Below are 22,635 nucleotides of genomic sequence, written 5' to 3'. Positions count from 1 at the left end.
TGATTCCAACATGTTTGATACCAAACATGGCCGTATTCGGAGTTATCATTGTGAAGCTGTACATAGGTAGTGGCCTATGTATAGTGCATGCGTAAAATGAAGTCCCAAATCCGGGAAAAGGGTTCTGGATGATGTGGGGGCACCTCTGCCAGTGCATGGGTGCCCTCACACACAGGTACTCTGCACCCTGCTTTCAGGTTTGGAAGGCCTGTCATAAGGGTGACTTATAAGTGACCTGCTGCAGTGTAATGGCAGTGAAAGGGGACATGCACCATTTCACACAGGATGCAATGGCAGTCCTGTAGAAGCCTTTGCATGGGCTCCCAAGGGTGGCAAAAGAAATGCTGCAGCCCAAAGGGATCCTCTGTAACCCCAATACCCTAGGTACCTAGGGACTTATAAGGGGCCAGCAGTATGCCAATTATGAGTGGAATACTGTGTTAACAGTATCCAACAATCACATTTAGAGGGAGAAAGCATAACTACTGGGGTCCTGGTTAGCAGGATCCCAGTAGACACAGCCAAACACACTGACAGGCTACTTCCCTACACCCACTCGTATATTCCCTCTTCTCTCTTCACCTGAATGTAAAGGGAAACCGGCACCCAGAGTTAAAAACACAAGAAGACCTAAGCGGCGGCTTTAGCCAAGCCTTGAGTAATAGAGAGCCCTGGTGAAGACCCAAGGAGGGAAGGCTGGACTGACACGATTTTTAAAATAACATATTTCTACACTATAGTGCTTTTGCCAACATCACAAGACTATAGCGTCATTCTTACACCCCTAAATTGTGGAATTAGAGGTATGTGATGTATATACTATAATGCTAATGCATTTGTGGTTTGATTAATTGTACACTTTGTGTGCTTCTTCCATTTCTTTGTTTCAAGTTCATTAGAATTTGGGGTCATTGGGTGGCTTGACCCTGAATGTTAAGCACCTCGCACTAACAGCATCGGTTGTACATGTGCAATGTGACTTTGCCACCTCTGTCAATGTCACCTCTCAATTCAAGTGGTGCGAACATTCGTGCTAGTGGGTTTATTCGTAATGACGATAAGTCAGTACTGGGGGGACACCATAGAGCACGTGACTATGCCACACGTCACTTCCTGAATGGATTTAACTACGAACAAGCTTTAATCCTGCACATTGAAATTGATAAATACAAAGAATAACATCAATCCTGCGTTGTCAACACATGGCTGCTTGATCTCAGCACAGCCGGATCTAGTGATGCTCCTATTTCATGCAGCATTGCTGGGAGAGATAAGGGACCGTTTCTTCTCTTGAACAGAAAGGCCATCTTGAGAGCTCCATCTGCCACCAAATGGCTCACAGTTTTGGGTCAATGCCTATTGTTCTGGAGGCACTTCATTAGGGCACTGTGACCAGAGGCAGCAATGTTAAAGTGCTCCGTGTGTGTGTAGGTGTGTGTGTGTGTAGGTGTGTGTGTAGGTGTGTGTGTGTGTGTAGGTGTGTGTGTAGGTGTGTGTGTGTGTAGGTGTGTGTGTGTAGGTGTGTGTGGGGGAAGGGGTGGATTGATCGGGGGTGTCTTGTCATGTGCTCACTTTCTTGTGTGAAGAATCACTATCAAAACAGAAGGTACACAACAAACTACACACCCATGACCTAATGCACTGACATGCACTATTAATTATGCAGAGAGTGAAGAAAGTTATTAAAAAAACACATTAAAAAAATCACTTTGTCTTCTTGCTGTTCCCACTCATGAGTGATGCCAGACATCAGCTTCCCGCCGTTGTGGGCTGACACAAGTAGCGGGTACTGTAGCTGATAACATAGTGAATGTGCTGCACAGTTGCTGCTGCATCCTCAGCAGCGCGGGAATATTATCCCTCAGACTGGAGTGGGGACTGTTTCCCATGTGCGCCTGGCTGCCCCAGAATCCCTTAACGCTCATGTGGAGCGCCGATAAAAGCCCATACTCGATTCCATCAAAGCAGAAATGAGAAAATAATCTGTCGCTTCGCACCGCACTTCCAGCGCCTCAACTGAAACAGGTGTTAATTTAATGGTTTTCAACCTACAGACACCGGCAGGATAAAAGGCGGAGTTTGCATTGCAGGATTTCAAATTTACAATCTGGAAATTGCAGCGTTACCAACATCAAGTGTTTAATCAACTGAGCCATTCTGGAAGTGTCCGTGAAGTCACTTTAAAAATTTAATTAAATTAAAACCAGTGCTGATAAAGGTGTGCTTCATGAGCATGTCCCTTCGTGACGTATGTCGACAGAACCTCAGGACGTCGGGACGTCTGGTCACCATACAGAGTAGTCACATTTGTGGTCCTGTTTTCTGTAAAACGGAAATGACGTTTTGAATAAGCAAGCAGTGGGGCGGGAGGGGGTGGGTCAGTACAGTGGGATGGCAATGTGCACGCAAAGGCTGGTTAAAGTTAAAGAAAAAAGTAGCTCCTGCAGAAACCGTGGAAGGACACAAGTACTGGGGAGGGTTCAGTAGAGGAAGCCATCACGAGCTACCAGAGGCAAGCAGGGATATTAGAGTGACAAAAAAGCTAATGAATGTTAAATGATAAGTGATGGGCAGGCGGGGTCTCACTGATAGTAAACGAAATGTCTTGAAGATACAGTGCATGAGCTGTCTAGCTGAGACCTAAAAATGGAGAATCTTGTGCACGCTGCAAAACCTCTTGCCTTATGCTTACTTTCATGATACCACCCAACCTGTGTAACCACTGCTCCTACTTATCAATTATTTGTTTTTGATGGCTTATTCCTTATTCTTCCTACCTCTTTTTGCAGTTTTCACATTTTGATACACCGCTCTTCTTCCTTCTTCAAGCAGAACTCTTCTCACATAAATTTTATCATATTTATTTATATTTAATATTTAACCTTACATTCCTCCTTTATTCAGATCCCCTATGTTAAGGGAGAATCAAGTAATGATCTCAGATTTTGATCTACTTGAACTTCAGTACAATCACTGCCACAGGGTTAAATGAATGAGTGATCACTATTTCTTGTTAATTTTTTGCTGATTTCTCGAAGGAGCTTCAAATCGTGACCCCATTCCTCTGGAGATTCTTGAGACACTAAGGATGTGAGGCAGGTGTTAAGATGTTTGTCCACTTGTCTTCTTCTCTGATAAATTTTATGCAACCATGGAAATGTACTACTGGGGAGCCATCATCTCTCTGGAAAACAATGGGGACGAATGGAACAGAAACACACACTGGGCTCTCGTGATCTCGAGGGCTACATCTCCCTTCGGGCATCTTGAAAGGTTAGCAGAGGCTTTTGTCTCCCGCCCTCAGAACACCAATAGCCAGTGGAATCCACTTCACAGAGTTCTACATAGATAGATACAAAAATGTATATTGTGATAAAGAGGTACAAGCTTAGAATTTTAAATTTATGCTCATCTGATACTCCACAGAAGAGATAGTTGACAAGTCCTATGTCGTATGTGGAATCCTGCTCCAGTACCTGCAAGTTTCAGGGAACCACAGTGCGCCTCTATACGCGAGGACTGTGAACAGCAAGGTAGGACACCAAGGCAGGTAAGCTTCAGTAAGGCTACAATGGAGACAGGTATGGGGCATGGGACAAAACAAATTGCTAAGCTGAGTCCTCCTGCACTAACACCAGCGGTAACCACACAGTTTGTGCCATGCACCGGACCTGTGTTCGTGTCTCCTTGGACTGCTGCTGGAAGTCAGTGTGAGCCCTAGATTCCCTTGCAACAGTCGGACACCTGAGTGTACTTCTCACTCCAATGGCTGCAGACCCGTGTCTTTCAGTTTCTCCCTTATATATGGAGAATGCCTACAGCATTTGTTCGCCTTTAATCATCCAACCGGTTTATTGCCGATCAGAGGTATAACATGCTGTTTGCAGTTTCTTCGCTGCACGTTGCAGCTGGCGCCACAACACAAACCCGCCGCCATGTTGGAGAACTTACACGAAGGACATTCTGCAAAAACCACAGGTGGGCAGAGGGAGGAGGTGTAAAAGTTTACAATAAAAACAGTGCATTGTTCATCCGCCTCCCAGGGATTTGCCTCTGGCAACACTGTGCAGTCTTTGAAATGTAAATAACAAAAAAAACTGTCTGATTTTGCTTCCTGTTTGATGCTCGAGTAACCGACTGACTAAAAGCTTTGTCCTTCGATCAGCAACGTCAGTATTGAAGATGCCTAAAACCAGAACTGCATCTAGAAACATTAGTTTACGGTGCCATTGGTTGCAGCGTGAAACAAAGATATATCAAATACAACACAGATGCGCCCTCCACCAGGAGAGTAAATATTAATCTTGTCTGTCCCCCGACTGACACTTCAATTACACTTCCCGTTCAATAATCAGGATTTCTTAGAGAACTGAATGGACCAAGGACAAAGGAGACACAGAGGATACAATGACTGGTCATGAACTCACCAATCAAACACAGCATTGGGATTCTAGCTACAGGCATGTTATTGGCTAAGGAGGTCCTGGGTCTTTCCACCCCTCACACTTCCCACCCTTCCTCTGCAACATTCTGCATTGGTTGTGTGTGCAGCCTTATATTTCTATTAATAATTTATCTATAAGTTGACACGTATAGGGTAACCATCAATTACCCTGAGAGGTCGACACAAATCTTTGGACTCAGATAGGAGTGACATAGTCAACAACAATGAGATCAAATCAATAAACATCACTTTTCATATTGGAGTCAGTAATTTATATGCACCATGACCTATGTGGCCATGAATCACCACACCAGTTTAGTAAAGTTCTAACATTAATTGCCCTCCAGAGTAACAATCCTAAGGTCACGCAAAGCAAAAGCAAGACCAAATGATATAAGTACAGAAATAACACAGGCTGACCAAATCTATGAAAGGATCTTAATCTAGACAGAATATTTCTCATTAAACATTCAAGAACCACCATGCAGAATAACAGCAATAACAAATGAATGCTAGACACAGAATACATTTAGTTATCGCAGATGAATGTTTTACGATCAATTTATATAAAACAGTCAAATTTAGAATGTGGCATCTTTAACTATTACTCTAATTCAATAAGCATGTTTGGGCTTCATGCAAAAAGAATAGGAAGACAAAAGGAAGACAAAAGATATTTTGGAAAACATCTGACTTTGGCACTAACCAATAAAGCGGTTGGGTTTTCTTAAAAGAGAAAATATAAAAATCTGCAAGAAAGACAAATGCACATTTGGTTACACCTCTCCTAAATGGATCAGCAAACAGGGATGTCTTCATCAGTAGAGCATCTTTTGGTCTTCTTCATTTGACAGTAACATAATAGGGAACAGTTCAGTAATGTTTGCCCTTAAGGCATCTGAACTGTCAGTGGCAGAAAGCTAAAGAAACAGCATATCATTACACTAGCAGAGAAAAGAGAAGCACTGAACTGAGAACAGCCAAGATCTGAGCAGAACTGCGAGGAACTGAAACCTGCCAGACACAGAGAAGAACAGCACTTACATCACCTAATTCTGTTATATCAAAGTCCTAGAAAGCAACGAGCTAAGCTTCTATTGGTCGGTCCACGGGGTGGTTTGGGTCAGAGCCAATAACATTTTCTCCAAGTTCTCAGAAGTATCTTTTCTTCCTTTTCTGCCTTCACAACTGGCTCATCTTCTCAAACCGCAGTCACCAGTTTCCGCAGTAGAATACAATTGTTGCAGACTGCACATAAGCACTGAACACTATTGTTCTTTAGTACACACTATCTCGCAGGAAGACAATCAAATGTTGCAACATAAGAACATAACTTTTCCACAGCGAGCAAATCACACAGGATGCTTAGAAAAACATTTTTCACAGCGTTAACATTTTAAGCATTGCCTCTGCATTTTTCTAACATTAGGTCTTTTAAAAACGAATGCTAAAACAGGAAGAATAAAACATTTTACAATATTTAATCTATTAATCCTTTTAGTAAATATTAATATTGATTTTTCAGTTTATTTAATTACAAACCGACGAAATACATTTCATTACATAGTTATTTATTATTATGTCGAACTAGATTATGGCTGCCGCCAAAGCGGTCATGTTTTTCAAAACACACCTTTTCAGTATTAACGTCTAAACATCTTATTTTATTTTGTTTTAGTGTCACAATTTTATTAATAACGTTTGCACTCTAACAATTGTTCCACAATGGAGTGGCCAGGCCAGCGGTGATGCAGGCAAATACTTTCGTAGTTAAAAACTCATTTGCATTTTTTACGCACACACATTCTTCAAACTACCACTAAGCAGATTAGCAATCTAGAAAATGGCACCATTGTAAAACCCTAGTGGCATCCTCATCCTTTAGAACCTGTTTTTCATGAATGGGAGTGGTGAGGGAGTGAGAGGAGATTGCATTTCATGAATGACAAGAACCTAAAAGCTAAACCCTCTGTTCTCTCCATCACCTCAGCGTTTCAGTTAGCAGCGGCCTCCTCTGGGGCGGGAGACTGTACCATGGGCTTCCCCAGCCACTGCATAGATGGGCTGCCACTGCGGAAGCACAGCAGGGACATCTGGCTCCCTAATTACCACTGTCCACCCCCAGTATAGGGATGGGACAGTGGTAATTACCGGACAGAGGACCATCAACCCGCCCTATCTTACTCTTTGTTGTGGAAGATAGATTCTGATGTGAACTTTTTCCTAGAATTGCATCCGCCCTTGACGAACAAAGATTACCCAGCCATACTTTTCATGCCTCCTGAGGGAGGACGGGTTTTTGTACCTCAGGGAGTCAATGAGTGATGTGCGTCAGGGTAGGGATGGGCAATGTGCTGTAGAGTAATGTGCATCAGGGGAGCTCTGGCTGTAGTGTTGATCCTCAGGGGATCACTGTATTGTGCATCTGACGGGAGCATTGGTTGAAGCGCATCAGGGGAGCACTTCACAACGCTAATAGCTCTAATGCAACCAAACGTGAGACGCATTGCAAATGTTTGTATCTTTCGCATCTATCTTACATTACATTTTGCATACAAGCGAAAACGTCATATTTTCGATATAAGTAAATGATTCTCTGACTTAGGAAATGGCTCAGGAAGGTGAAAATGGTCCGTTTTTGATTGTTTAATCTTTTAACTGTTTTTGACTTGCAGAAGTGGATCAACATGTTTGGAGCTTAAATAAGAAGGTTTAGAGCCATATTCATGCTCTGAAGGGGACAAAATGTAAAGTTTAGAGATTTCTCAAACGTGATGTAACATGGTTCACTTGGCAAGACTGAGGCCTTAAACAGTGTTTTTACAAGGTGGGAATTAATTTAAACAGCATTTGGTGTTATTTTACATACAAGCAAAAAGGTCATATGTTTGATGAAACTCGATGATCCTCTGACTTAGGAAATGGGTCAGGAAGGTGAAAAATGGGCCTTAAAATAAACAACTCTCAAATTGAAATGTTATGCTGGACTAAAGGGGTGGGGCAGCGAAGAAGAGTGACGGGGAAGCAGAGAGGTGTGAGCAGAGAAGAGGCTGAAAGACCACAGGGAGGAGAGAGAGGGTGTGCAGATGCACCCATACGAAGTGGCAATTCGTGAATGAAAAAAAAGTACCTGTGAAGTGGAAGGAGAGTGGCCTGTAGCCAGTGGTAATGACTGGAAGGAGTGCTTGGTCCCGAATCCACTGACAGCATGGACGGCTGGACTGCAAAGCAGCAGAGAGCAGGAAGTGAAAGCAAATGACATGCTGGCCAATCAGAAGCACATTTATGAGATTGACATTGCAGTAAGCCAATGGTAAGGCCAGGTAAGTAAGGGGCTGGTTCCAAGCCTCTTTTCAGATTTTCTTTCAATTCACAAAGGATTTTGCAAGCTCTGCGCACAAGCGCTTGTGCAGGCGAAACCTAACAAGTGCTAAACGGCCTTGTTATTATGAAACTTACAACAGGTAGAATTCTTATTTAAAATTATCATCTGAGGTCGCTTATTGGACATTTTCATTTAGAGAGTTTTTACCCAGTTTCCAGTAGCCAAGGTCTTGTAACATTTTCACACTGCACTTTAACAACCCAATGGGAATACATATTTAGAGATGGCAGGGTGTATTTGAGTTTTCATAGACATTTTATAGAGTTTTTCACAATGTTTTCACAAACATTCTGGTGTTTTTTCATAGAATTTTTCAGTTTCTTTAATAATGTTTTATTAGAAGGTGGTAGTTTCTTAGAGAGGTGTCACGGTGTTTAAAAACAGACCTCATGGTGTTTTTAGTGTTTTATAGAGATTTATGGGTGGTTTTTCTAGAGATTTCATAGTGGTTCCACTATGTTTTCAGAGGTCTCTTGGGGTTTTATGGTGTTTTTATAGTTTTTTTGGTGGATATCATAGAAATTTCACAGTGTTCTCACAATAGTTTCAAAATGTTTTCAGAGGCTTCATGATGTTTATGGTGTTTTATAGAGGTTTATTATGAGTACCACAGATAGTTCCTAGAGTTTTATGATGGTTTCACAGTGCTTTTTACAGGCCTTACTGTGTTTTTAAAGACGTTTATTGAGGGTATCGTAGTGGTTTCGCAGTGTTCAGATAAAGGTTTCATAGTATTTTCATATAGGCCTATTTGTGCTTTATGTTTTTTTTTTTATAGAGGATTGCAGTTACCATCAAGATTTCACACTATTTTCATAAAGGATTGATAGTCTTTTCATGGAGGTCTGTTGTTTTTCTATTTTTTTTCTATAGTGATTTATTGTGGTTATCGTAGATATTTCTCATAAAGGTTTCACAGTGTTTTCAGAGGCCTCATGGTGTTTTTATAGAGGTTTATCGTTGGTATCGGAGAGATTTCACAGTGCTCTCATAAGGTTCCATGGTGTTTTCATATAAACCTCAGTTTTTTATGGTGATTTTATAGAGGTTTTTGTGGCTACTATCAATGTTCACACTGTTCTCATAAAGGTTTCACAGTGTTTTCATACAGATCTCATGGTGTTTTATGACATTTTTACAGAGGTTTTTCTTGTTATCATTGAGATTTCACAGTGTTCTCATATAGGTTTCATAGAGTTTTCATAGAGGCCTCGTGGATTTCGCAGAAATGTTTCATATCTTTTTATAGAGGTAAGAGAGTGTTTTCAATAAATCGTTTTATGCTCCCATAATAAAGGTGTCATTCTGTTTTTCATGTGGTTTCACTGCACTCTTATGAAGATTTCATTGTATTTTAAAAGTATTCTCAACTAGGTTTCATTGAATTTTCATAGAACTTTAATGGCTTTTTCTTGTAGTATTTTCTGTATCTACCAACTTCTAAAGTTTCTTCACTGTGTGATGAGAGGACGTGGCTTTGAAGAAGGCAGGGCTTCAGGCCAACTAGAAACTCTGAGACACTTCTTCCTACTGCTCCAAAAAGAAGAAAAACACAAAAAACAAAAGTTCGGTCTGACAAAGATGTCCTGGGGCAATTTCAAAACCCATAATTGACTTTAACTTTGCAGATCTTCAAGAGCTGGATTTCCTCCTTGTGTTCTATTGTGGGATATCAGCTCATCATCCATTGACTATGTGAAGGAAGCCGATATCATGTGACATACGGTGAGAGTGTGCTGACAAGTCTTCTTTTCTAGAGGTTCCTGTGTTCCCAGAAAGGTTTTGTACTGTTCTCTCAGAGGTTTCATGTTCCAGCGCACCCGATGTTCCACCGTGCAATATCAGCTCCTCACCAGGAGACTCCGTGAAGGGAGGCAATATCATGATATGGCAACTGTGGCGCTGTGTGTGTTGGCAGGTCTGTCCTAGAGGTCCATGTGTTCCCAGACACATCTTATAGTGTTCTCCTAGAGGTTTTGATGTGTTTAACATGCTGCAGTGAAGCAAATGGGGGCAACTGTAATGCATATTGCTATAGCTAACAACAAGGTGTAAGCTGGAATCACCAGCCTATTTCGCAGTTGCTGATTTTTATTTAATCGTCTACATAAGGCTTAGTCCATCAGACCTTCAGTTACGTTGTGACCCTTTAGAATATTCTAGTTGTAGGAATCGCCTTACCTGGGCCATGTCCAGGCAACGTTGACATCCTGGGGGTGGTACATTAATCCTCTCTGAGTGCAGTAAAATACTTAACAGGAACTCTCTCAACCCTTTCTTGTAAGCAAAGTATGAAGGTGTTGTTCTGAGAGGGGAATGCTGCTCTGGATCATTTGTCCTGCACCGCGAAACACGTGGCAGAGAGATCTTTGTGTAGGGTTTCTGGTGTGAAGATTGCTTTGTTCTTATAACATCTGCCTTCATCTGGGATGTTTAGTTTATGTGCCAGGAATTTCAGGATGCTACGATATAGTTGGTGTATCATGCAGTTCTAGAATGTATCATTGTCAAAGACAATTTAGCGATTTTCAAATTATTGAGATGTGACCCATCTTTTGTTTTGTTTTGGTAATAAGCCTCACAAGAGTTCATGGATGCTTTCATGCTGTTGTGGGTAGTAAAATACAGCAATTGTCAGGGTTTAATGGGCCGCTCTGGGCCCAGGTGCACTGCACCGGGTGCTCTAATGGTAGCTACGCCCTTGGCAAGAACTGTGCATACTGGACACCTTCTGTTTTGAGTTGCCTGGCATAGTGGCTTTGGGTGAGTCGGTTATTTGATCAAGTGGAAGACATTCATTGGCTATTTTTTGCCTCATTCGGCTGCTTGGGGAAGATTGAGACTTTGGCACTGACAATGCTTTGCTTGCAAAGTTTACTTTACTTTTTTAAGTGTTCAGTTTAGAGATTGATGCAGATGACACTCAAGTATTTTAGTGCATTGTTTGTTAAATCACATCCCCTCTTAAGTCATTGGCTTAGTGGAGGATTGATTTAGCTGTTACATGTTTTCCCAGAGCTTTTTCCTCAATATTGGGTAAAGTTTCTGCGTTGATTAAGCAGTGTTTGGGCTGCCCTCATGTAACTGACGTTCAATGGGAATATTTTAAGTGATTTATCGGAGTTCAGGTGATCTTCTTGTAGGTGCAGTCTTGAGAGGAGTCTATTCTGGTGGTCAGCCTCTAGGGCAGAACACTCACCTCCTCTTCTGGTTCTGGGAGAGAGCTGTTGAGACCCATCACACACATAGGGTCATAAAGCTCAGGTTTATTTTGAAGGGGGACCCCTCCCTCTTATAAAAAGGCCCTTGGCACAGACAGAGCTCTTAAATAAGGATCCCTTCAGTGCAGTGGTCCATGGTGGGGAGGGGGAGACATGGGTTCAGCAGAGCGTGCCAAAGATGAGTCTGGCTGCAGCCTTCTTCACCATCTTCAGCACCGAGAGCGATGATCGTACTGTTCCTAAGTACGTGAAGGGAGTATGATGCAGATGACCGATTTACAAAATTACCTTGGTGGAATGTGAAGTCGGGAATGTTGCTTACCTAACAGTTTTGTACCAACTCATGATCATTTGTCATGTTGAACTCTTAGCTGTAACTTATGATTGTATCACTGTTTACAAGATGCCAATAAACTGTATTAAGTGTAATTAAAACAATAAATTAGTTTAAAAAACAGGACCTTGGGGGAGAGGGGCAAAGTAATGTTTTAGATAGTGACAATCCAAGGAAGAAGCTTGATGCTGCCAAATTTTAATATCTGTTTATTAAGTGAAAGTGATTGGTCAGAACCAAAGCCGGAGATTCGTACTGAAGTGACTACAGCTCGCACGGCTCCGGGATCCTCGGGCTACTACTCTGTGGTGCTCGTAGAGGCATTACCAGGCACAATTATCAGCTGAGTGTCTCTATCCAATTTCAGTGCATTGGATGCATCCTATCACAATTGCCTCAATACATTCCTACTAGTGTGGACCTAACCAGTTGGATCTTCAAGCCAGACGACTTATTGAGCCTCTACTGTGTAGGTCAAAAACAAGAACCCAACGGATGTGATCAAACAAGGTAGTAGCGCCACATACATGTTAAACCACCCGAGGACGAGTGACGAGCCCTGTGTTATACACTGGCCCAGTTTTGTAAGAGGAGATGGAAAGAGGCAGTCCTCATGGCTGTCATTGGATTGAGAATTAAGAGGCCCATCAGCAGTGCCAGACAGGGCGTAACGGGCATCGGGTGTTTTCCCAGGAAGTTGAAAGGGTGGGGCCGGTTTTAAAACTGGGGCGGGTTTGCAGCGGTGTTATAATATTGGCATCCACTAACAAACGCAGCAAGAAAGCGTTTCCAGCCTCAGGGGCCAGGCAGTGATTCCCCAGTGAGCAGGTAGTGCTTACCCACCATCCATTGCCACCTCCAGGGGGCTGGTCCAAGAAAATTGCCAAGGTTGATTTGGGTTCCCAGTCCGGCCCTGCCCGTGACCCACCCAATGGCCTGGGCAGAGATAGCGATCCTTACCTTCGACCCAAGAGAATGGATGTGAGACTGTGTGAAAAGGGGCAGACAGACTGGGCAATGCCAAGGCTGCTCTTCCACCCCTTGCCTTCTGCAACTCTGACGTCACCCAGGGCAGCAGTTACAGGAGGAACACTGGTGTCCATCAGTGAATGAAGTCCTGCTGCAGGGCAGGCATCCAGTGGAGAGCCTGGTTTAATGCACAGTGACAGGGACCTTGTTGACACTGAGAGGGCAGTGAGAACTTGGATATGATTGAGACACTGGCTTCCCCCTCAGACATTAATTAAAAGCTTACAAAGGAGGAGGAACACAGGAAGAAGGAAATGTTTTACAGAACAAAACTGCAATTGAATCAGACAGAGTTTCGCAATGATGTTGCAAACATTGCAACAGTTTGGGTTAGTCAGAGATTTCACAATACTAAACATTTCCTTTCAAATTTTTTTTCTGCTGCAATTTTGCCATCATAACAAGCAACAGTGGCAAGCATACTTGTAATGACTTCTTGGAAGAGAGAAGTAAGGTTTTATCCGTGGCTTAACTTGAGGAATCCTTGAGCCAATCCCTTCCAGATTGAGTGAGGGTTCACTGCAGAGGTATAAGGGAGGGGCCAGGCCAGTAACTCTAAGCTATTTTTAAAGGGGCCACTGCAGCTAATGCAACTGGAGAAAAAGGCAAGAAGGGAGGAACACATCACATGGAGGCTTCGCCCAGGCATGAATGGCTTGCAAGAGAGACCCAGGCTCAATCCTCCACCAGGAAACAGATAGGAGCACACGGCCTCACACTCCAGCATGCAGTCAGCCCCACTGCATCTTGGTAAATGCAGCACAAGTTTGTTTCACTCCATAAAGTAGTATGTAGTTTTTCACCTTAGTTGGTGCGGCTAGTGCTGTATATCTCTGGACATGTGTTTCTGGGGTTTGGCCCTTCATCAGCAGAGAGTAGCTTTGTCTGTGGGGTTGTTGGAAATGGTGCCAAAAGTCCTCTCAGGTTTCTGTACCACTCACAGGTGCTTCAACCAGAGCTCGTCAACTCGCTGGCTCAAGGGAGCCTTCTTAAACAGGAAACAGATGGGAGCACGCGGCCTCACACTCCAGCATGCAGTCAGCCCCACTGCATCATGGTAAATGCAGCACAATCCTCTACCAAGTCTGTTGGAACGGAGAAGGCCAAATGTTACAGTCACATAAATCCAATACTAACAGATTTCAAACAACGGTAATAAATGGCTTCAAAGGTTCTAAAAAAAGTTCTGAAAATTACTACCTGGTCCTCGGGAGCAATGTAATAATAAGTGGAGGTGAATATGTAAAGCATGAAAATACGGCATAGTGAAATTGTGCGGCACATGACACATTTAAGACCCGATTCACAAAGGTAACCTTAGACCTGAAGTCTAACTTTAGACCTGAGGTCTAACTTTAGACTTGAAGGTTAGACTTCAGATCCAAACTTACGGCTTGATTCATAAAGGTAAACTGCTAGATCTAAAATAGACTTAAGGTCTAAAGTTAGACTCCAGGTCTAAAGTTAGACTTCAGGCCTAAGTCTGCCTTTGTGAACTGGGCCCTTAGACTTCAGGTCTAGAGCTATACTTCAGGTTTAAACTTACATTTCAGGTGTCTTAAGTTAAAATTCAGGTCTAAACTTAGACTGCAGGTCAAAGGTTACGTTTGTGAATAGGGCCCCCTAGTATCTAGAAATGATTGCAAGGCTGCAACCCCTTTTAACAACTCTATCAGCATGCAGCATTTCATAACTAGATGGTACTGCAACATATAGGTCTTGTTGGACCTGGCTTTTTGACAGGGACATCCCCAAACTTTTTGCCTCCTTCCTCCTATTTTTTCTGACCTGCTGTTGTTGGCTTTTGACCTCTGAGCACTTTACCACTGCTAACCAGTGCTAAAGTGCATATGCTCTCTGTGTAAATTGTACTATCGATTGGTTTATCCATGATTGACTATTTAATCTACCTGTAAGTCCCTATTAGAGTGCACTACATGTGCCTAGGGCCTGTAGATTAAATGCTACTAGTGGGCCTGCAGCACTGGTTGTGCCACCCACCTCAGTAGCCCCTTAACCTTGTCTCAGGCCTGCCATTGCAAGGCCTGTGTGTGCAGTTTCACTGCCACTTCGACTTGGCATTTAAAAGTACTTGCCAAGCCTAGAACTCCCCTTTTTCTACATATAAGTCATCCCTAATGTGTGCCCTAGGTATCCCCTAGAGCAGGGTGCTGTGTAGGTAAAAGGCAGGACATGTACCTGTGTAGTTATGTGTCCTGGTGGTGTAAAACTCCTAAATTCGTTTTTACACTACTGTGAGGCCTGCTCCCTTCATAGGCTAACATTGGGGCTGCCCTCATACACTGTTGAAGCGGCAGCTGCTGATCTGAAAGGAGCAGGAAGGTCATATTTAGTATGGCCAGAATGGTAATACAAAATCCTGCTGACTGGTGAAGTCGGATTTAATATTACTATTCTAGAAATGCCACTTTTAGAAAGTGAGCATTTCTTTGCACTAAAATCTTGTTGTGCCCTTCAATCCACGTCTGGCTAGGTTTAGTTGACAGCTCCTTGTGCATTCACTCAGACACACCCCAAACACAGGGTACTCAGCCTCACTTGCATACATCTGCATTTTGAATGGGTCTTCCTGGGCTGGGAGGGTGGAGGGCCTGCCCTCACACAAAGGACTGCCACACCCCCTACTGGGACTCTGGCAGACAGGATTGAGCTGAAAGGGAACTGGGTGCATTTCTTAGAGACTCTTTGAAGTCACCCCCACTTCAAAGGCACAACTTAGTATAAAACAGGGCCTCTGCCCTACCTCATCAGACACTTGCTGGAGAAGAAACCTGAACCAGAAACTACATCCTGCCAAGAAGAACTGCCTGGCTGCTCAAAGGACTCACCTGTCTGCTTTCTCCAAAGGACTGCTGTCTTGCTGTTGCCCTGCTGCCTTGCTGAACTCTTGTCTGGCTGTGAAAGTGCTCTCCAAGGGCTTGGATAGAGCTTGCCTCCTGTTCCTTGAAGTCTCAGGACCAAAAAGACTTCTTCCTTTCACGTGGACGCTCCGTGCGCCGAAAATTTCGACGCACAGCTTGTTTCGCGGCGAGAAAAACGCCGCACACCGACGCTGATCAACGCGACGCCCTCGGGACGATCGAGACTTCGACGCACAACCTCGCAAGGACAAAGCCGCCCGACTTCCAAGGAGAAATCGACGCGACGCCTACCGTGAGTGCGAAACTTTGACGCACGGCCTCGCAAGGACAACGCCGCCCGACTTCCAAGGAGAAATCGACGCGACGCCTGCCGTGAGACCAAAATTTCGACGCACGGCCTCGCAAGGACAACGCCGCCCGACTTCCAAGGAGAAATCGACGCGACGCCTACCGTGAGATCGAAACTTCGACGCGCAGCCCCGCAGAACGACGCGCAGCCGGAAAACGAGCAGGAGAATCCACGCACAGACCCGGGACATCTGGTAATCCTCGCGATCCACAAAAAGAGACTGTCTGCGCGCCGGAAAACGACGCCCGACTTCCCCGCGTGGAAAAGAACGACGCAAGTCTGTGTGTGCTGAGCGGAAATCGACGCACACACCCCTTTTTCCACGCATCTCTTCTCCTGTGGCCCTCTGAGGAGATTTCCCACCAGAAACCAGGTACTCTGTGCTTGAAAGACACTTTATTGCTTTTTAAAGACTTAAAGACTCTTAATATCACTTTTCAGTGATATCTTTACCAATTCGTATTGCAACTTTGATCGTTTTGACCTACAATTATCCAGATAAATATTCTATATTTTTCTAAACACTGTGTGGTGTATTTTTGTGGTGTTATACTATGGTGTTGTATGATTTATTGCACAAATGCTTTACACATTGCCTTCTAAGTTAAGCCTGACTGCTCGTGCCAAGCTACCGGAGGGTGAGCACAGGCTGATTTTGGATTGTGTGTGACTTACCCTGACTAGAGTGAGGGTTCTTGCTTGGACAGAGGGCAACCTAACTGCCAACCAAAAACCCCATTTCTAACAGGTCTGAAGCCAAATAGCACACATCAGTTTTTGTATATCTAGATTACGTTAATGTGTAAGATGTGTTATTTCCCATTTATGTTTAGCCACCAGTGGTGTTTTGTGCAGCACATTAGTACGTGTTTTCATGTATTCGCCCCAAGGGGATTAATCCCTCATGTGATTTTATCTGACAGTGGGCTGAGAACAAGCGTGACTCGTGGTGCTGACCCAGTTATGAGTTGCCCGTGCATGGGTAGTGAAATTACTGGGTCCAGAATGCTCAGATTACTTACTGGTAATCTTCATTACTCAAATTCTCTCTTCCTCGTCCCGTACTCCCTTATAAGTTATATTCACCCAATGCATTAGCATTTCCCTAAACCCTTAAAGCTATTTTCTCTTTCCTTTAGAAAGAACTGTGCTGCTCTCCTTGAATGACTCCCTCCTCCAGGAGTACTTCCTTTACCTTACTGAAGGCTGTTTATCAAAAGAAATGATAGGAAGACTGAGATAAAGAGGAGGGAGGGTGGTAAGTACTGTAAATAAATAAAAGTAAATAATCCCAGAAATACCTCCTCATTTCTTTCCTCGTCCCACTCCTTACATTATGAGTATACTCAAGGTTAGGCATTGCTATCGCTGGAACTGGGACAAAGAAAAACACCACTTTTTATTGCAAGGAACTAAACACCCTAGTGTACAAACAACAGATTATGAAAGGCAAAGAATATTATTTAACTCAGTAACGTCCCACATTTAATCAAAACTCTAAGAGACTGACCCAAGAATGCCCGAAGCAAAACAAAGCTCATTACCTTGTGCCACAATACGTCTGTAATGAGAAATAAACATACACAAAGTGGCCCACATTACAGCAGAGCAAATGCCCCCACAATACCCCAACCCTTTCTGCCCAAGAGGCGCCCATGCCTCTAGCTGAGTGAGCATCTTGTCATTAAGTTCCTTGCCAATATTTTTATAATCCAAGGAAATCACTGTCTTGATCCGTATGGCTTATTTAGAGGACTTGCAAACCCTATTAGCATTCGTAAAATTAACAAATTAAGAGTCTGAGTTCCCGAAAACAGAAGTTCTCCTCAGGTATATAGTAAGGGCCCTTACAATACACAAAGATTTCAAAAAGGTATCATCAAAACAGAAATTCAAAAAGGAAGGAAGGACCATTTCCGGATTCCAACGGAAGAAGAGTTAATCTTAGAGAGGACATCTGGACCGAAGGACAAAACCGCCTCATCAAACATCTTCAAATATGGATATCGGCCTTGGAGAGAATCAAGCTCTCCTATTTTTCTAGCCAGTGTAAGTGCAATCAAGAAAGAAAATTTATATGTGAGAAATTTCTTATAAATTTCCTCCAATGAATCAAAAGGAGGACCTCACAAAAAAGAACAAGCATTGGCAAAGCCAATAGGTCTCGGCAGTGGGCGAGCTTTGGGCGTTGTCAATACGTTTTAGCCATGCGTAGTGTAGAATGGCATTTCATGGAGTGGCAGTGTGTGGAGCGGCATTGCGCGGAGAGACCGCGGTGTTACGTGGCTTTGTATGGCATTCCATGGTGTAGATTGGAGTGCTGTAAAGTGGAGTGCAGTTGGATGGAGTGGTGTTGCGTGAAGCTGACTGGCATTGCGTAGAGGTAAGTGGCGTGGCATAGAGAGGAGTGCAGTTGTCTGGATTGGCATTGCATAGAATGGAGTGGCACTGCATGGAGCAGAGTGGTGTTGCATGCAGCGCAGTGGCATGGCATAGAGTTGCATGGCATAGAGTGGCGTGGCATAGAGTGGTGATGCGTAGAGTTGTGTAGAGTGGAGAGGTGGTGCGTGGAGTTATGTAGAGTGTAGTGCAGTTGCAAGGAGTGGCATTGAGTAGAGTGCAGTGGTGTTGCGTACAGCAGAGTGCAGTTGCATGGAGTGGCATAAAGTGGTGTTGCATAGCATGCAGTTGCAATGCGTAGAGTGGAGCTCCATGACCTTAGTGGCCTTGTGTGAGTCGAGAGGCGTTGCATAGAGTGGTGCTGCCTAGAGTGGCATTAGAGTAGAGTGGCGTGGCATGGAGCAGAGTGGTGTTGTGTGGAGTGGTGTTGCATAGAGCGTAGTGGTGTTGTGTGGAGTGGCATTGCGTAGGGCGGAGTGGCATTGCATACATTGGAGTGGTGCAGCATAGAGTGGAGTGCAGTGGCATTGAGTGCATTTGCATTGAGTGCAGTTGTGTGCGCTATAAATATAGAACAAAAAGTGTGCATGTGCGCAAAAGTGCTTTTACAGAAATAGGAATCAGTACAAGTCACAATATCGGCACTCTGAGATTTCATCAGGGCAGGAAGGCGACAGTCGGTCATGTTCTGCTGCACACATTAAAGTGCCCTATCAGAAAATACATTTAGAAGCAGATGTGATCTGTTGTCCAAATAAGCATCCATTTCAAAGGAAAGAAGTAATGATAGATGGAGGGGGCAAGCAGTGATAAGGGAGGCGGTCCATAGAAAATTATTCACTACATGACCACTCGCCCTTAGCCATTAAGAAGCGCAAAATGTGTGCATATGCGCAGTGCAGTGAAAAATAATTTGAGTGCAAATCAACAAACCTTAGTAGCATAAATTCCCAGAAGCACAAACAACTGTGAAACAAAACACTGTAGTTGACATCAAAAAATTGAGTAAAATAACTGGCATGCATCACAAAGGTGTAGTTTCTCTGAAAGCTTTCTAGCGCTCCCAATCAATAATGAAATATTAAGAAGCATTGTCTCGCATTTTTCAAATTTAGAAAGAAAGCGGAGGTCAGCTTGTGTTGTCGCTCTGGGTGATGAATCATTACAGCATTTACATGGTGGCCTCAGTTCTTCAGCAAAGGGCCTGCCTCACACCCATCCTCCAGCAGAGATAGCTTATCAGCTACATCTCATAAACAGCTGCCCTCAGCTCTGCACATCCTGTTTGAATTAAACGAACAAGGATTGCAAGCTGAGACAAAGCAGAACCATGTGCACAGCAGCATAGGCAAAGTAACTTCTTGGTGTGGGAGAGAGGAAGAAGCTGCCTGCAGGGAACAGTGACAGGAGGGGGGTGGAAGAGAGGTAAACTACGAGAGAAGAGGGGAGGGATGCAAACAACGGGAGGCATTATGTAACTTATTTGGAGAGAATGAGAAGGTGCTGTTTGCTGTGAGGACAGAGAGCCTTGGTGGCTAAGAGGTTTATTTATATGCAATGCGGCTTTTCTCTGGGCCGTTTCTAAGTTTGTGGTTTAGAAAAGCAACCGAAAAAAACAAACCCAAGCCACTTAATATGTAATGAATCTATTGAAAAGCATCAAGTGCACATCTCCTTTGTGAAGGAACAGATAGTGCCATAAACTAGGCCGGATTAGGCCGCCTCGCCAAGTCCCTCAGTTCCGGATTTCAGTACTTACAACGCCCCTCTGTCAAAATCCACGGAAGCAACACTTGCAGGGTTGGGGTTGATATGACAAAACCGATGCTGCTTTGAATGCACAGAAATCTTAAAATGCGCAAAGAGACTAAAATCGCTTAGAAGTAGTTAACCCAGCAACAAGGCACTTCATGAAAACCTTTCCGAGTTTAGACGCGTAGTAAGGCTGGAGGATATTTCCGGGCTGGTGAAAGAATGTGAATTAGTCAGTCATGCACCCGGACCGCCAGTCACACTAACATTCAATCAATCACTTTGAAGTCAGACAAGAAAAAAGGCGCTCTCAGAAAACAGCGTCTGACATTCGCTCTCCATCGTTTAAGCAAATGTGACCAGATAACACTCGGTGAACCACAAGCACTCCTCTTAAGAGCTCCAGACTGAAACCTAAAGTAGTTCCTGAACAGAGGACATAAATGGTGACCAGTGTGTTTATACAGTAGTTGGTCGGTGCGCTCGGGAGGGCTCAAGAAAGCACAAGCATTTACAATGCAAAGGGTCTCGCGTTTGCTCATGTTAGAGCTGATCGCGTTGTAAACTCCTAACCCGACTTTTCACCTATCGGGCAAAAGTGCATTTATGTACACAACCTGAAAAAGTGAAATTAACTATGTAAAGTGCTCGACTTCTGCCAAGCGAGATCGGGCTCGTAAATTAGAGAACAAGAAATCCACGAGCCCGATGGAAAACAGCGAGCCTCGCATGTTTTCTGTACTTGGTCGCTGCGCTCGAGGAGGTATAGCCACCGGAAAAGGCATGACGTATGCTTGCCTTCGACTAATGAAAGCAAACAGATTTTATTAGGCAAGCCCACGAACCAATAAAAAACACTGACGTGAAGTTGACAGGGCTCCGAGCCCTTTTCTAAATACAAAAGTGTATCGCTGCGAAACGCATGCGCGAGCACATGCAACGCAGGCTCGACCCTAAAAAGGCATAACAAATGCACACCCAGGACAAATGGTAAAAAACAAAGGGTGAGTGACGCTGGAGCCAGCCAATTGCTACCCTGTGGGTGGGCTAAAGCCCCCAAACTGGATACAACATGTCTCTTTTCGAGGCAGCACATGCGCGTGTCTAGAGCCGAGACCTAAAAAACTAGAGGAAGACCCCAAGGAGAAAAATAATCATTCCCTTTTGGGCTTATCGAGAGAAAACCCTTAAAAAGCCTAGAGACTTTTTCTACAGGGGAAAGACTATCACAGGGGATCTAAAGGCTGTGACTACATTGGAGTTTTAGAGAGGAAACAGACAAGTTCTCATCAAAGCCCTCAGAAAGATAACCTTGGCTCTCCGCAGGGGAACACTGAAAGGGAGATAAAGATTTCAGAGAACACCACTTATGAAAAGAAAGCCAATGGTGATTGCAGGATTTCTTCATTAAATCTGTCCTGTAGGCCTATAAAGACAGCTAGACAGGTTAGGAAATGCTTTTCTTTAAAACGCCTTCCCTCTCAACCTCCAAGCTGGCAGCTGAAGATGTGCCATGGAAGCATAAGTCAGAACCATCAGAGGGGGAAATACAGGAGGAGAACCTGCTGCTGGGGATCGAAGTAGAGGAAACTAGGACTTTCTTGGCCACAATGAACCACAATGAACCACCCCTTCGAATTTTCAGTAAAAACTGCCAAACCAAAGGGAATGGAGGAAAGACATACAGAGGGGAATTCAGCCCAGGGTGAAGGAACGCATCAACTCCCACTGCTTGGCTGCTCAGGAATCTGGAAATTAACATTGGGACTTGCACTTCTGACTGATCTGTGAACAGATCTATAACCAGAGTACCACATCTGTGACAAACGGTATTAAGAGCCTAAAAAAGATAGGGACTGAGAATGTAATTGTGAGAACTGGGAAAACTATGGCTCAATTTCTCTGCCTGAATATGCAGGCACCCCTGAATATCTACTGCCTATAGGGAGAGAAGGTATTTCTCAGCCCACACCATTATGTCCAAACAATGTGATTCAGACTCCGGCATTTTGTTACAAACTGTCTGTTGATATAAGCCTTCGCCACCAGGTTGCTTTGTCCTGATCACTAGAGCAGAACACTTGAGTTGAGGAGAAAATACATGGGCTGAATCACCATCATCTCTCTCCAAAGCAAAGACGTTGTCAACTATTGAGATAAACAGAAGCCTTCAACTGACAGGTCCAACAGGTCTGCTCCCAGCTGCAACAGCTGGCATTGGTTGTCAAGACCAACAGGTCCAGGAGGGACAAGGGAGAACCCTGTAACAGAGCTGGAGTTCAAGGTGTAATGAATACCAATGTGGACTACAAAAATGAAAAGAGAAGCAAAATCAAAAAAAGCCCATTTTTCTCTTGCAGTGCCCTTAAAATATAAAAGATGTAACCACAAAAACAAAAGTTACTGTATCCCCTGTACTCGTACCCTCATGCCATTTTCTCACAGAGGCCTCCTTTCTCTTCAGATGTTCCACATGGCAGCATGGCTTTATACTCATTGGAGCTGGAAGGAACACTTTCTCCACATCTGACCTAAAGTTGGTACCTATGTAACCCAAATTTTGGGAGGGTGTATTAGAGACTTCTCCTTAGCAGACCATCCTTGAATGAATATGGGACTGAAAGTAGGAACATGCCTGAATTAGAAGTCAAGATAAGGGTAGACTTTTGTCCCCTTGTCATAAAGAAGAGCAATTACCAGGGTCAGAATTTGTGTGAACAGTCTTGGAGCAGTTTTTAACCCAATAGAAAGGATTCTGAATTGTCAATGATCCTCCCCCGTATAGCATCTGAGATACCTCTGATCTGTCAGAGCAAATGGAATATGCAGGTACGCATCC

The 22,635-nt window shown here is 43.8% G+C and overlaps 1 long non-coding RNA gene across 1 annotated transcript in view; it reads right to left on the bottom strand.

Annotated features, from left to right (window-relative positions):
• Nucleotides 1–5,992: 5,992 nt before the first annotated feature.
• LOC138303612 (uncharacterized) overlaps nt 5,993–22,635 on the bottom strand; it is a 32,072-nt gene continuing 15,429 nt past the window's right edge. Inside the window, exon 3 of the long non-coding RNA XR_011205424.1 lies at nt 5,993–13,498. This is a non-coding gene — a long non-coding RNA (uncharacterized lncRNA). The remainder of the gene's footprint in view (nt 13,499–22,635) is intronic.

The sequence above is a fragment of the Pleurodeles waltl genome, chromosome 7 (genome assembly GCF_031143425.1).
Source record: "Pleurodeles waltl isolate 20211129_DDA chromosome 7, aPleWal1.hap1.20221129, whole genome shotgun sequence".
NCBI classification, from domain to species: domain Eukaryota; kingdom Metazoa; phylum Chordata; class Amphibia; order Caudata; family Salamandridae; genus Pleurodeles; species Pleurodeles waltl.
The sequence above is the reverse complement of the archived record's forward strand: the minus strand, read 5'-3'. Positions and strand labels throughout refer to the sequence as shown.